Source organism: Ambystoma mexicanum, chromosome 9, assembly GCF_040938575.1.
Source record: "Ambystoma mexicanum isolate Mex_15411 chromosome 9, UKY_AmexF1_1, whole genome shotgun sequence".
Lineage (NCBI taxonomy): Eukaryota > Metazoa > Chordata > Amphibia > Caudata > Ambystomatidae > Ambystoma > Ambystoma mexicanum.
This window is the reverse complement of record NC_090931.1, coordinates 1,500,356,407-1,500,372,526: the sequence shown is the minus strand read 5'-3', so window position 1 is coordinate 1,500,372,526 and position 16,120 is coordinate 1,500,356,407.

The window sequence follows — 16,120 nt, the reverse complement described above, 5'->3', positions numbered from 1 at the left end:
TGCAGGGGCACCCTCCACCAGGCCCCCACTCATGTCTCCCACCACCCCCACCCCCCAGCAGTGCAGGGCACCCTCCACCAGGCCCCCACTCATGTCCAACTCATGTCTCCCTGCACCCCCACCATCCAGGGGCAGCCTCCACCAGGTCCCCACACATGTCTCCCATCACCCCCACCCCCCAGCAGTGCAGGGGCACCCTCCACCAGGCCCCCACTCATGTCTCCCACCACCCCCACCCCCCTGCAGTGCAGGGGCAGCCTCCACCAGGCCCCCACTCATGTCTACCACCACCCCCACCCCCCGGCAGTGCAGGGCACCCTCCACCAGGCCCCCACTCATGTCCAACTCATGTCTCCCTGCACCCCCACCCCCCAGGATCCAGGGGCAGCCTCCACCAGGCCCCCACTCATGTCTCCCATCACCCCCACCCCCCAGCAGTGCAGGGGCACCCTCCACCAGGCCCCCACTCATGTCTACCACCACCCCCACCCCCCAGCAGTGCAGGGCACCCTCCACCAGGCCCCCACTCATGTCCAACACATGTCTCCCTGCACCCCCACCCCCCAGCAGTGCAGGGGCAGCCTCCACCAGGCCCCCACACATGTCTCCCATCACCCCCACACCCCAGCATCCAGGGGCAGCCTCCACCAGGCCCCCACACATGTCCCCCTGCACCCTCACCACCCAACAGTTCAGGGCACCCTCTACCAGGCCCCCACTCATGTCTCCCACCACCACCCCCACCCCCCAGCAGTGCAGGGGCAGCCTCCACCAGGCCCCCACTCATGTCTCCCACCACCCCCAAACCCCAGCATCCAGGGGCACCCTCCACCAGGCCCCCACTCATGTCTCCCACCACCCCCACCCCCCAGCAGTGCAGGGCACCCTCCACCAGGACCCACACATGTCTCCCATCACCCCCACCCCCCAGCAGTGCAGGGGCACCCTCCACCAGGCCCCCACTCATGTCTCCCACCACCCCCACCCCCCAGCAGTGCAGGGCACCCTCCACCAGGCCCCCACTCATGTCCAACTCATGTCTCCCTGCACCCCCACCCCCCAGCATCCAGGGACAGCCTCCACCAGGCCCCCACACATGTCTCCCATCACCCCCACCCCCCAGCAGTGCAGGGGCACCCTCCACCAGGCCCCCACTCATGTCTCCCACCACCCCCACCCCCCAGCAGTGCAGGGGCAGCCGCCACCAGGCCCCCACTCATGTCTACCACCGCCCCCACCACCCCAGCAGTGCAGGGCACCCTCCACCAGGCCCCCACTCTTGTCCAACTCATGTCTCCCTACACCCCCACCCCCCAGCATCCAGGGGCAGCCTCCACCAGGCCCCCACTCATGTCTCCCTGCACCCCCACCCCCCAGCATCCAGGGGCAGCCTCCACCAGGCCCCCACTCATGTCTCCCATCACCCCCACCCCCCAGCAGTGCAGGGGCACCCTCCACCAGGCCCCCACTCATGTCTACCACCACCCCACCCCCCAGCAGTGCAGGGCACCCTCCACCAGGCCCCCACTCATGTCCAACTCATGTCTCCCTGCACCCACACCCCCAGCAGTGCAGGGGCAGCCTCCACCAGGCCCCCACACATGTCTCCCATCACCCCCACCCCCCAGCATCCAGGGGCACCCTCCACCAGGCCCCCACACATGTCCCCCTGCACCCCCACCCCACAGCATCCAGGGGCAGCCTCCACCAGGCCCCCATTCATGTCTCCCATCACCCCCAGCAGTGCAGGGGCAGCCTCCACCAGGCCCCACTCATGTCCCCCTGCACCACCACCCCCCAGCATCCAGGGGCACCCTCCACCAGACCCCCACACATGTCCCCCTGCACCCCCACCCCACAGCATCCAGGGGCAGCCTCCACCAGGCGCCCACTCATGTCTCCCATCATCCCCACCCCCCAGCAGTGCGGGGCACCCTCCAACAGGCCCCCACTCATGTCCCCCAGCCAACATGTCACCACAATGTAGATCCCTGGCCCTTATGATTAGCCTCCAAATGCCAAACACCCACCTGAGTATTGCATCCACCCACTTAGAAATGGCAAAAACATGATAGAACCCCAATTGCAAGTTTGGAAATGAACACATGTCCCTCACATACACCCAATGGGTGTCAGTGAATGTCAAAACCCATATCATAATATGCATGAAACCAATGAGATGATACTACACATTGAAGTTTGAAGAAAAAATATGTATTAAAAGCAACATAAATTGAATCAAAAATAAACAAACAATAATGGAAATTAAAAAAAAAAAATCAGCAGGTCCGTGAAATAATGCAAAACCACAAATCATAATGCAAAGGAAAGGTGTCCAAAGTCACAGTCCACAAAAGTAAATCCAATGCAAAATTAAAATCGAAAACCATTGCTCCATGGGGAAATCATAAAAAAAATTGAAAATCCAAAAGTCCACTATGTACAGATAAACAACCCAGGGTCCATGATCACTGTTGCACCCTTGTCAAATACACACACATGCACATGTACACAGTGCTGATACATGCAGCTGAAAACAACATACATGCGTGACATCACGAACATGCCTACTTGCATACACATTCATCCAAACATGTGTGCCCATGTTAGGGAGAATTCTCTGTTTAGGCTGAATTTCCTAACCTAGTGAGTCCCCCAGCAGCTTTGCTGGATTTCTGGAGTTTGTTTTTTTCCATCCTGCCAAGAGTGAGACTCTTTTTCTCCCACTCTTGGACATGAGTGTTTGTAATTCCTTTGAATGTCAATGGGCCTCATTACGATCCAGGCGGTAAGTTACTGCCTGGGTCGTACCTTTACCACCATGGCGTAAACTACGTTTACGCCATGGTGGTTGGCGGACTTACCGCCTCATTCCGAGGTTGGCGGGGCGGTAAGTCCCCAATCCCCATTTACCCTTCCCCATTCCCATTTTTGCCCCATAGGGCATAATGGGAGTGGGGAAGGCGTTAATTACGCCACCGTAAATTACGGTGGCGTAATTAACAACAAGGTCCCTTAGCGCCATGGATTTTAACACCTGCTAAAAGCAGGTGTTAAATCCTCCATGGCGCTAAGGGACCTCGGAATCAGGCGGTAAGGGTCGGCGCTGTTTACGCTGCCGTAAACCCCTTACCGCCTGGGTCGTAATGAGGCCCAATGTGTTCTATGGGCTATGGGGTCTTTTACTCCATAGAGTCTCATATGTTTTGCTATGTGTGTTACACTGCACCCTCCGTGCCGTAGCACTGAGGCGTCCTAGCGGACCTCCATCATAGACTCCATACCCGGGGACTGACTACTGTCTCCCCGGGCATGTAAAGTCACCATTGGCTTTACTAGACCTAAATTTACTAACAGAACTAGTACAAACCATCCTATTGTGGACGTACTAGTAGGGGTAATTCGATTACTCCTGGGTCTGTTATTCGAGGGGGCACTGTCCCGTCCCCCCTCGTCGAGTTTTGGCTGGTGGCAGTGGAAACTACTTTTTATATTCGACCCCGAATATAACCCTATGGGATTCTTCCCATTGTTGGAGATTGATACTTTTCCTCGTTAATCTCTAACATACCACCGGTTTACTTATCTTAAATAAGTCTATCGGATGGTATTTTCTGCCAGAACTCGGTTTTTAAAATGGCGTCTGTGTTCGTCTCTGTGACTCCTAAACCAAAGGTTGAGCCCTTTGTTCCACTTTTGGCGGGCTTCTGTACAGAGACCCTCCAAAGTGGTGCCATTCTGTCTGGGTTACCACAGGGGTGTGGGAGGGGGTTTAGGCACCCTGGACTGAGTTGCCTTGCCAACTCCAGTCGCACTCTGGTGTGATTGGCCCAAGTGGTGAGCCACCCCGCTCACCACTTAGCGTGTTTTGATTGACAGCTAGGCTGAATGAATGGGGGTTTTCTGTATAAAAGCAGGGCTTTTGGGACTGGATCTTCAGAAGTCGCCACAGGACCTAAGAATCCGACGAGGGTAAAGCTGAGCCGACCTGCAACGACGACACCTCCAGTGGAGCCCTGCGGAACCGACTCACCACTTTCCGACGACAGAGGAGATCTCCCTGCCGGAGAGTCTCTTCCCCTGACTGGTGGGAACAACCAGTCCCCTTTGCTTTTTCTTTGCTCCAGGACGCAGTGGTCGAATTGCCCGTGCAGAGCACCTCGGCAACCGGATAGCCACTATCCCTGTACCGCGACCAAAAGGTGGTGCCTTGTGACGGAGCACTCCGCGGCTGGTCTCTTCCCTGGTGGTGCACCGGACTTCACTTTTCTTCGACGACGAGATCATCTCTACTCTTGGCAAAGACCCGAAGTGCATCCACCACCAGGAACAACTGCCCCTGCCGGAGCTGTCTCTCCACAAACAAGGTACCGTGTCCGCCTGGCTTCCCTTTCTGCCGGATCGAGTGAGGTGTCTTAATCCTCGCCTTTCCATTGGGTCGCCCCCAAGCTTTCTTTAACGTGTTGTACTGAACTGGTCCAATCTTTCCATAACAATTTTGCGATAAAGACTCGAAGCGAATTTCCACTGAGACACTTTTTGGGACATATCGCCTTGCCTCTCTCCGAGTGGGCCTGGCCTCTGGACTTTGTGATCTGCAGTAGACCCTGCCTTACTTGCCTTGCATTTGTCCGAAAAGTATTGGTACCGAGTTGACTTCATAACCTGCCTTATTTTTCTCTCCCGTCCTAACGAATACTAGAGTACCATCTAGGTTAAAGCATACACCTCTGTCTGCAAATAAGTGATGCCGGTGAACCTAGACTTGTCAAACTATTGTTAGGGGGATTGATCTTTTTCTTCGTATAGTAATTGTGATTGAAGTTGTTTGCTGTATTAGTGCCAGGGTGTTTTCCATAGATGTGTTGTTATAAATAAATACCTTTATATCTTTACACCGAAGCCTTGTTCCGTATTTGCTTGTTCTACTATGTAGATTGCCCTATATTGTATACTCCACATACTGCCTAACTCTTCTTGAGGGAAGTCTGACTGCTCAGCCACAGCTACCAAGTGAATCTGTGTGGTACAGACTGCTACCAAGTGTGTTTACTGCCAAACACCTGTAGTCCTAAATCTTTTGCAGTGGTCCCAGAGGGAACTGCACAGGTTTCCGCCTAACACTGGTGTACAGCGGTGGTATTTGTATCGAGTATACAGTTTAGAGTGCTTTTCGACACTTTAGGATAACTAACCACAAAGCTTAGCACTAAAAAGCAACTTTCAAAAACATGTCTACTGTGGAAGCTTACTGTCAAGAATCCTTGTCAGGTGAAAATACTGAGGGTTTACGAGCTCTCTGTAGGCAAGAGAATCTTTCTGTAAGAGGCAAGAAGTTAGAACTGATAGTGAGATTGCTGGAAAACCAAAGTCTGGGTACTGGTTCAGAGGAACACACGCTGGAGACCAAGTAATAATACTGGGTCACACAACCGCTCTCATATGGGGCCCAAGATGGGCACGTATTTATATCTGATTCACGACAATATGTTCAAGTATCCATAATATACCATACTTCTTAGAAAAAGGAAGATGAGTCTTTCTGATTCATATCAAAAATGATTTATCCATAGTTGTTCAAACAAAAAGCTATCACTAATAATCCTTAGTGAGGAAGCAGTTGCCACAATCCACATGTATTAGACTAAAAAAGCCAATGCATTTCGGAAATTATTTCCTTCATCAGGGCGAGTCTCATTGGTGTGGTCAGTGGTGAAAAACAGAACGTCCTGCAGTGACTCAGACTGCAGTCTGAGTCACTGCCCTGCAGCTGCACAGTGGAGGATCGTGTCTCTCTGTGTATTACAAGATTGGTTTCCTTGTAAGCACGAGTGGATTTTCTCCATGCCTTTGTGCATAATGTCATTTACAACCCACTGCTGAGTGGGCATGAACGCAGGACGTTCTGTTTTTCACCACTGACCACACCAATGAGACTCGCCCTGATGAAGGAAATAATTTCCGAAATGCATTGGCTTTTTTAGTCTAATACATGTGGATTGTGGCAACTGCTTCCTCACTAAGGTTTATTAGTGATAGCTTTTTGTTTGAACAACTATGGATAAATCATTTTTGATATGAATCAGAAAGACTCATCTTCCTTTTTCTAAGAAGTATGGTATATTATGGATACTTGAACATATTGTCGTGAATCAGATATAAATACGTGCCCATCTTGGGCCCCATATGAGAGCGGTTGTGTGACCCAGTATTATTACTTGGTCTCCAGCGTGTGTTGCAATTATAAGTCCGGGTGTCTCCAGACTTGTCACAGCCAGCTCCTTTTCAATAGGATGTATATTCTTTTTTGAAACATTTGATTTTTACTTGAATATTCTGAACATTTTTGAATACATGGTGGTGCCCACTCTCTTCTCTCTACTGGTTCAGAGGAACCAACTTCTCCAGCAGATGTAAATAACAGTGATGGTGTTGATCTAAATCGTAATTCTGACTATAGTGATGAAGAGGCTGACGAGGAAGGAGAGGCTAACAAAACTGTCTCCCCTGCTCCTCTACCTGCCTTACCAGCTGTACCTACGGGGCCCATACCAGGACCCACATGTAACCCTGCTTATTTTGAACTTGAAAAAATGAAGCTCGAATTAGAATACAAATGGTTCTTGGCTCAATCTGAAAGAAACCAAGAGCTCGAGTTCAGACGGATAAATGCCCAGGCTGAGCAGAAGCAAGCTGAGTTAAGGCTCAGGGAAATAGAACTTAATCACGAATTAGAGATGAAAAAGTTGTCTGTAGAAAATGCTTCTCTCTCCTCTGGTTCCTCTAGGAGCTCCAGTCCCAAAAGACCCCGGATGCCGAAGGAATTAGTGGGTATGTATGAACCGAGATTGGATGTATTGGATTGGTTAAAGCAGTTTGAGTACAATCATGGGCTCCAGGACATCACCGGGAATGATTTACTTCCCTGGTTGTTCTCTAGGCTCCCCCCTGTTGCGACTGATGTGGTAATGGAGTTGGGGGAGGTGGATAAAACGGATTACGAAAGTGTGAAACTAGCTTTGATAGATAGATTTGAGAAGACCCCTTCCCAGTATCTTAAGAGGTTTAGAACCCTCAAAAAGCATGATGGTACCCCTTGGGCTACCTGGGTGAGTGAAGGGTTGAAAAACTTAGAGGGATGGATTAAGGGTTACAAAGTGAACACTTATGAGGGTATGAAGAATCTTTTTATGTTGGAGTCTATTTATGATGCCTGTTCTCCTGAGCTCAGACAGCACTTGGCTGATTCGAAGGAATTGGATTCCCGGAAGCTAGCTAAGGCTGCTGATTTATGGGTTGCCAACAGGGCTACTCATAAGGATTCTGGGGCAACTCAGAAGAAGGATGAGGGAAAACAGCCTAAAAAAGACTCAAAAGAGAATTTGAATAACTCAAATTCCAAAGAGGGCCCCAAACAAAACCAGAAGGGTAAGCCACAAGGAAAACCGCAGCAGAATAGTGTGTCTTCTGGTGCCAAACCGGAAGGAGGCCAGAACAAGCCACCATTCCAAAAAGCATTCGGTAAATGCTTTGTTTGTGGCTCGACTGACCACATGAAAGGAGATCCCAGATGTAAGGATAAACCTTCAGGGGTCCAGCTTTTCTCCTTAGCCTTCGCTCTAGAGGAGGAAGTCCAAATGGCAAGTGGAAACTTTCTACTGCTAGCTGATGAACCCATTGGAGTCTCAGCCAGCGTTTCTTTAGTATCTCTGGGGTTGTGGGAACAACAGAATTTAGATGTTTATAATTCTATCCCCGATAATACTAAAGAGTATTATAAGGACAGTGTCCAGGTGAATGGTCAGGAGACTCCTGCCATTAGGGACACTGGGGCCAGCATAACTGTGGTGGATAAATCGTTTTTTCAGGCTGAGGATGTTGCTAAGGCACCCAAACGCCTCACCTAGTTAGCTGGAGGGCCTGTGCAGATGCTTCCCCAATTACCAGTTCTCATCCAGTGTAACGACATGACTTTGAAGATTCCTGTCAGCATACAGAGTGAGGTACCAGGACGCATACTGTTGGGTAACGATTTGAAAACTCTCGGAGTTGTATCGCATACTCCCAGACCTCCTAGTAAACGGTTACAGGAGCTAACCAGACCCGCAAGAGAGAGGACCATGCGCGGTACTCTCCCGGAGATGATGAAGAAAGAGATCACTCCTGCTCCACTGGAATTGTCGGCCGCTGTCTCGAAGAAATCAGAAGCGAAAGGGAAACCTAAGACTTCTACCCCGAAACCAGCAGCCAGCATTTCAGTGCAGCCAACACGGACTTCCCCGCGGTTGTCCAAAGTTACACCCGTAACTCCACCTCCAGCTGAGGCTGAGAGGGAGGTACAACCCTGTGTGGTAGAATTAGACTCTGAAGAAGAGCTAATGGAAGGCCAGGAACTCATTGGAGATCTGGATCCTGTTGACCATCCTGAGCTGCAGTCTTTACTGGCAGAAGGTGGACCCAGCAGGGCAGACTTCAGTAAGGGACAGAGAGAATGTCCAACTCTGGATGGTCTTCGCCACCAGGCAAAAGCTCAGGCTGAAGGGCAAGAGCCTGGGAAATACAGGTTGCACTGGGAAGATGGCCTCTTCTACAGTGAACCGACCGAGTCTGCAGCTGGAGACTACAAGCGGCTTGTAGTACCCCAAGAGAACAGACCACAGTTCTTGCAGTTAGCCCACGAGATTCCTTTGGCTGGTCACTTGAGTTTCAAGAAGACTAAGGAAAGGCTATCTCTCTTAGTTATCTTAGTGAGGTAGAAGTGAGGTTGGTGGAGCACATAGAGAATGGCCAAAGATGGGGGCCAAAGTAGAAAAACACTGCAGGAGCTGCCACACCTGCCAGACCTCTGGTAAGGTTGGCTCCAAGAATGTGGCACCTTTAGTGCCTCTCCCAGTTGTGGGAGTCCCGTTTGAGAGAGTAGGGATTGACATTGTTGGTCCCCTTGATCCTCCAACCTTCTCAGGCAACAGGTTTATACTTGTTGTACTAGACCATGCTACTCGGTATCCTGAGGCAATACCTAGGAGGACTGTTACAGCCCCGGCTGTGGCTAAGGCCCTCCTTGGTATCTTTACTAGGGTCGGGTTTCCTAAGGAAGTAATCTCTGACAGGGGGTCAAACTTTATGTCCCACTACATGAAAGCCATGTGGAAAACCTGTGGAGTTACTTACAAGTTCTCAACAGCTTACCACCCACAAACCAATGGGTTGGTAGAACGGTTCAACCGAATCATGAAGAGCATGATAGGTGCTTTAGAGGAACCCCTTAAGCGTAAGTGGGACCTTCTACTGCCATGCCTTCTCTTTGCTTATAGAGAAGTCCCTCAGGAGGGAGTAGGTTATTCTCCCTTCGAACCTCTCTATGGTGATCCCGTCAGAGGTCCATTGGCCCTGATTAAGGAGGGGTTGGAGAGTGCTCCATCCCCCAAGCCAGTCAGAGTGACTGACTACGTGATAGGTCTCCGGAGGAGAATGTCGCACATGATGACAGAAGCAAGCGATAACTTGAAAGCTGGACAAGCATTGGTAAAGCACTGGCACGATCAAAAGGCTAACATGGTTGAGTTCGCTCAAGACCAGCTCGTTCTCGTTATGATCCCAACAAGGCAGAGGGCCTTGCAAGACAAATGGATGGGACCCTTCAGAGTTGTGGGTAAACTCGGAGAGGTTAACTAACTGGTGGACTTGGGCAATCCCAAGGAGGCTCCGACCGTCTTCCACACCAACCGACTCAAAGCGTATGTCTCACGACCTGATGTAGGAGCGTTGCTTCTAGCATCATCGGAGAAAGAAGAAGACAGTGAAGCTCTTCCGGATCTCCTCAGAGGCTTGCCTTTGGACAAACAAATTGAAGGAGTAAATCTCTCCTCCAATCTGACACCCGAGCAACAAGAAGAGTGCAAATCCATGTTGAATCAGTTTGCCTCTCTGTTCTCGCTTTCACCAGGCTTGACCCCTTGGGGCCAGCATGACATACTCACTGGTGACTGTCTGCCAGTCAAAAGCAGAGGATACCGAATTTCAGAACACGTACGAACCCACATCAAAGGTGAGGTCAGCAAGATGCTTGATCTCGGGGTAATAGAGCCCTCTACTAGTCCATGGTCTAGCCCAGTTGTGTAAGTACCAAAGGCCGGATCTAAAGAGCTTAGATTCTGCATGGATTATAGAGCTCTTAATGCAGTCACCAAGACTTATGCCCACCCTTTGCCAAGAACAGATGAGTTGGTGGATAAACTTGGCGCCGCCAAGTTCCTCAGCACATTTGACTTGACGTCAGGCTATTGGCAAATAGCCCTGACAGACCATGCCAAGGTGAAAACTGCATTTTCGACCCCCGTTGGCTTATACCAATTTAAGGTAATGCCTTTCGGATTGATGAATGCACCTGCTACGTTTCAACGGATGGTAAACCAGGTTCTGAATGGGATGGAGGACTTTTGCATGGCATACTTGGATGACATAGCAGTGTTCAGCAATTCCTGGGAAGAACATGTAACCCACCTGAGAGATGTTTTGCAGGCTCTTGGACGAGCCAATCTGACCATAAAGGCGAGTAAATGCCAAATTGGACAGAGTAAGGTAGTCTATCTTGGACATGAGGTAGGAGGTGGAGAAATAAGGCCTTTGCTCAGTAAGATTGAAGCTGTGCAAAATTGGACAACACCTACTACTCAAACCCAAGTGAGAGCCTTCCTAGGCCTCACTGGGTATTACAGGAATTTCATCGAGAACTATGGGACCATAGCCTCTCCACTGAATGTCATCTCCTCGCCCAAATTTCCTAAAAAGGTTAGATGGAACGAGGAGTGCAATCAGGCTTTTGAAAACCTGAAAAAGGCTCTTTGCCAAGCCCCAGTACTCAGAGCTCCTGATTACCGCCAACACTTCATTGTGCAGACAGATGCTTCAAATGTAGGAATAGGTGCCGTACTCAGTCAACTGGATGGGAAAGGTAGGGAGCACCCCGTTTGCTTCATCAGCCGCAAGCTGAAGGATCCTGAAACAAGGTGGGCAACAATCGAAGGAGAGAGTGCTTTGCTATCGTGTGGGCTCTGAAGAAGTTTAGGCCGTACTTGTATGGTTCTACTTTTGTCATTCAGACTGACCACCAACCCTTGAGATGGTTAATCCAAATGAAAGGGGAAAACCCGAAACTATTGAGATGGTCGATCTGCCTGCAAGGGTTTGATTTCACCATTGAGCACAGGTCAGGGTGTCACCACCAAAATGCTAATGGTCTCTCTAGGATGTATGTCATCGACTAGAGGTATGAGATTCATCCAGGAGTGGATTAAATCCTCCTGTCCCTTAGTCTGGGGGGGGGGGGCGAGTGTTAGGGAGAATTCTCTGTTTAGGCTGAATTTCCTAACCTAGTGAGTCCCCCAGCAGCTTTGCTGGATTTCTGGAGTTTGTTTTTTTCCATCCTGCCAAGAGTGAGACTCTTTTTCTCCCACTCTTGGACATGAGTGTGTGTAATTCCTTTGAATGTCAATGTGTTCTATGGGCTATGGGGTCTTTTACTCCATAGGGTCTCATATGTTTTGCTATGTGTGTTACACTGCACCCTCCGTGCCGTAGCACTGGGGCGTCCTAGTGGACCTCCATCATAGACTCCATACCCGGGGACTGACTACTGTCTCCCCGGGCATGTAAAGTCACCATTGGCTTTACTAGACCTAAATTTACTAACAGAACTAGTACAAACCATCCTATTGTGGACGTACTAGTAGGGGTAATTCAATTACTCCTGGGTCTGTTATTCGAGGGAGCACTGTCCCATTCCCCCTCGTCGAGTTTTGGCTGGTGGCAGTGGAAACTACTTGTTATATTCGACCCCGAATATAACCCTATGGGATTCTTCCCATTGTTGGAGATTGATACTTTTCCTCATTAATCTCTAACATACCACCGGTTTACTTATCTTAAATAAGTCTATCGGATGGTATTTTCTGCCAGAACTCGGTTTTTAAAATGGCGTCTGTGTTCGTCTCTGTACTCCTAAACCAAAGGTTGAGCCCTTTGTTCCACTTTTGGCGGGCTTCTGTACAGAGACCCTCCAAAGTGGTGCCATTCTGTCTGGGTTACCACAGGGGTGTGGGAGGGGGTTAGGCACCCTGGACTGAGTTGCCTTGCCAACTCCAGTCGCACTCTGGTGTGATTGGCCCAAGTGGTAAGCCACCCCGCTCACCACTTAGCGTGTTTTGATTGACAGCTAGGCTGAATGAATGGGGGTTTTCTGCATAAAAGCAGGGCTTTTGGGACTGGATCTTCAGAAGTCGCCACAGGACCTAAGAATCCGACGAGGGTAAAGCTGAGCCGACCTGCAACGAAGACACCTCCGGTGGAGCCCTGCGGAACCGACTCACCACTTCCCGACGACAGAGGAGATCTCCCTGCCGGAGAGTCTCTTCCCCTGACTGGTGGGAACAACCAGTCCCCTTTGCTTTTTCTTCGCTCCAGGACGCAGTGGTCGAATTGCCCGTGCAGAGCACCTCGCAACCGGATAGCCACTATCCCTGTACTGCGACCAAAAGGTGGTGCCTTGTGACGGAGCACTCCGCGGCTGGTCTCTTCCCTGGTGGTGCACCGGACTTCACTTTTCTTCGACGACAAGATCATCTCTACTCTTGGCAAAGACCCGACGTGCATCCACCACCAGGAACAACTGCCCCCGCCGGAGCTGTCTCTCCACAAACAAGGTACAGTGTCCGCCTGGCTTCCCTTTCTGCCGGATCGAGTGAGGTGTCTTAATCCTCGCCTTTCCATTGGGTCGCCCCCAAGCTTTCTTTAACGTGTTGTTCTGAACTGGTCCAATCTTTCCATAACAATTTTGCGATAAAGACTCGAAGCGCATTTCCACTGAGACACTTTTTGGGACATATCGCCTTGCCTCTCTCCGAGTGGGCCTGGCCTCTGAACTTTGTGATCTGCAGTAGACCCTGCCTTATGTAGGGGAGGATTGGTCCAAAAGACCCCTCTTGCCTACATCCCCTCCCCAGGTGAGGGCCATGACTCATCGGGCGTCCCCTCCTTACCACCAGGGCCCAGGTGGTGGATGGCTCACCTGCTGATGACATTGCCCAAACGTATTAAATTTAGCTAGGCCCCAGAAACCATTTTGTCTAATAGAGATGGTGTGAGCTCGGCACACTGTAGCGCGGCCCCCACCTTTGGGGAGTTTCAATTATCCCTGTGGCCGCAGCTCCCTGGCAGATCCGCTGTGAGCCCGTTCCCACGAACGAGACGGACATGAGCTAGTGTAAAATACCAACACTGTAACATTTCACCTTCCGCAGTGTATCGCCGCTCCCAGCATGACAGCATGACCCGGCCAGCAGAGCCTGGGTGGAAAGAGAACTGAAAAATGGTCCTTTAATAAAAGCAAAAGTTCCCAAATACTAATGCCAAAACTACTTGCAATAAGTGCATTTTCTCCACAAACCCCTTTTGATTAGAAAATTTGTAAAACGTACAGATATGGCAGAATACATGTTCACATGGCATAAGTAATGAAGCACCCACACCACTGCAGTTGTGTGCAAATAATAAAAGTGTCCCAGGGGGGCGGGGGGTTATTTGTTATGTGCCTCATTGAAAAGCTTACACCCCACGGTCCCGTGCCACAACCGAACTAATGCTGCTAGAGTGCAAAGAAAGACAAATGCAGCCATACTGAGGGCTCATGTGAAGGACACGCGAGAATGCACCCCCATGTGTGTAAGTCCAAGCCCCTTATGTGCCACCACCGTCATGTACGGTGGCAAGTCATTCTCTATGTGCTCCACCAACCTCACTTCTACCTCACTAACTGTAAATCTATATGCTTATAACACAATGTTGTAGTTGTTAAAACATAGTGTACAAATAATGTGCTCGGACTGGCTATATTCGAGAGGCATTAGCAATGTTAGGATGTGAGCTTTGAAATGACTCAATTAGTAGTGTATGTTATTTGAATGTATATGATGCTTTCACCGCAAATCGGCAACACACGAGGAAGATGCATTTGTGAGTTTATGCAAGGCCATTCCCCCTCCCACCCAGTGGAGCCTGCCAGACGAGAGGGCAGAGGCCCGCGCCGCTCCACCTCCCCCAACTAGGATGGAGCTGCTTCAAAGATTTGTAGTCCCCTCTGCAGCACCCAAGCCCACGGCCCGCCACCTGCATTATTTACAGCCCAGTAGTAAACCTCCGCTTGAATACACAAATCCAAAGGCGCCCTCTCTTAAACCCCACAACCCACCGGATCACCTTAGGTTTATGGCCCCTGTAAAATTAGGACACCCAATACTATGGCAACATACAGCAGCACATTCATAACGACTTCTAACAAGGCAAAAAGACATGTACCGCCTGTCCCATGCCCTGAGACCTAGGCCCACGACCTATGGTACCCGGTCAACAGGACACTGGTAACTATGTACTGATGAATCGCCATCAAACCCCTCTCAAGGTACATTCCTCCTGTGTTGCATTAACCTGTAGAACAACCTATTGAAAGATTTACTAAAGAAGATAATATTGCAATAACTGAATGACTGCGGTGTGCATGGCCTAGGGCAAATAAGTCAGGAAAAGACATTCATCTCTGACACTGGCCACAGTGGCACAACAACACCGCCCGGATGAACCCAGCAGACCTGCCAGGCCCAGCCCAACCCACGAGGCCGACCAGTGACGTCCTCCAGCCAAGGCCAACCACATCGCAGCAGCACCTATAGCTAGTCGCCGCCACCCAATCCCATTGAACTTGTGCCCCCTATAGAATGTAGGTTCTGATGACGTTTTTTGTAAATATATACGCCTGTCTTTGCTATTGTCAGACAGAGCGCTCTCGGAGTTTGCAGAGTTCTTTGCATGCCCTATTCTGATTGATAAACTCCCATTTACGCTCACCCGCACTTTGTCCTGGCCTTATTCCCATTCTGGGAGAGTCCATTATTGTCTCTCATTGCGGGGAGGATCGTGCTGGTTGGGGACGCTTGCCTTCAGTGGTGACCCCGAAAGCGTGATTATTATTTTCTCCCAACATATCCCTACCGTCCCCTTTGGCACGAAAATCTCTGGTCGAAAAGGGATACGCACGGTGCGCCGGCTCCGGGAGGCTACTCGCCAACGGCGACCGGTACGCTCAGAAGTGCGCACTCAACAGAGAGAGGGTACGGGATCCCGGTTGAAAAATCACCTTTGAGTACCGCTCGCCGGAGCCGGGGCTGACTGTTGAGCATACGGCAGCACTGCCTGGACGGACCCAGTTTCGGAGACTCTCGGTTCAAGACGGGCACGTGAGTATTGAGTGTGGGCGATCATAAAGGGAGTAGAGGGGGAAATTTAGGACAGAGAACGAGGCGGGGTAAAAAGGGGCACGTGGGTCTACTAAGGACCATCTTAAAACTTTCTTTGCTTTTTCTTTGCATATGGCCATTAGGATTAAGAGGTGAATAGAATAAGAGATAAGAGTGACGGGAACCTAGCTCCGAGAGGGGGTGGAAGGCGGCGCCGCATAGTGCTATCTTAACTAGTACTGGGAATATATGAAGAAGTGGAAAATAAGATAAAGGTGTCTGGCAAAGGGAGACACGGAGAATATATTAGTGCCTGCTATTGTTTCCATTCTTTTCTTCAGGGTTACAGGAAAAAATTAAAAGTGGGGTAATACAAAAACCAAAGAGATAAAGTAAGAGACAGAGAGTTTTACTCTAAACTTGAAGATCAAATATATATATATACATATATATATATATACATATATCTGAATAAGACGGACAGGGACAGCCGGCCAGGGAGGAAAGGGAGGGCAAATTGAACTGTGAAAAGAGTATTACAGAGCGGTGTGTGCACATCGTACGCGTCAGGAGATAATTTGGTGTGATGGATGTGTAAAGATGATCATAAATGTATAGCCATTGAGTGGTCATGGTAAGTGTGGCCAGACAAAACATTATAAAGACAAGAGTAATAAGGTGAAGTGAGTGTGTACCTTTCTGATTTCTGGGTTAACATTGTTGAGATCACAATTTGGTTTGCTCTTGTACGTGCCCCCCCGCAAAGAGAATAGAATAGAGGCTGTGTGCAGCCATTCTTATGGTGTGTAGGCGGGGCGAGGAACACGAAGACA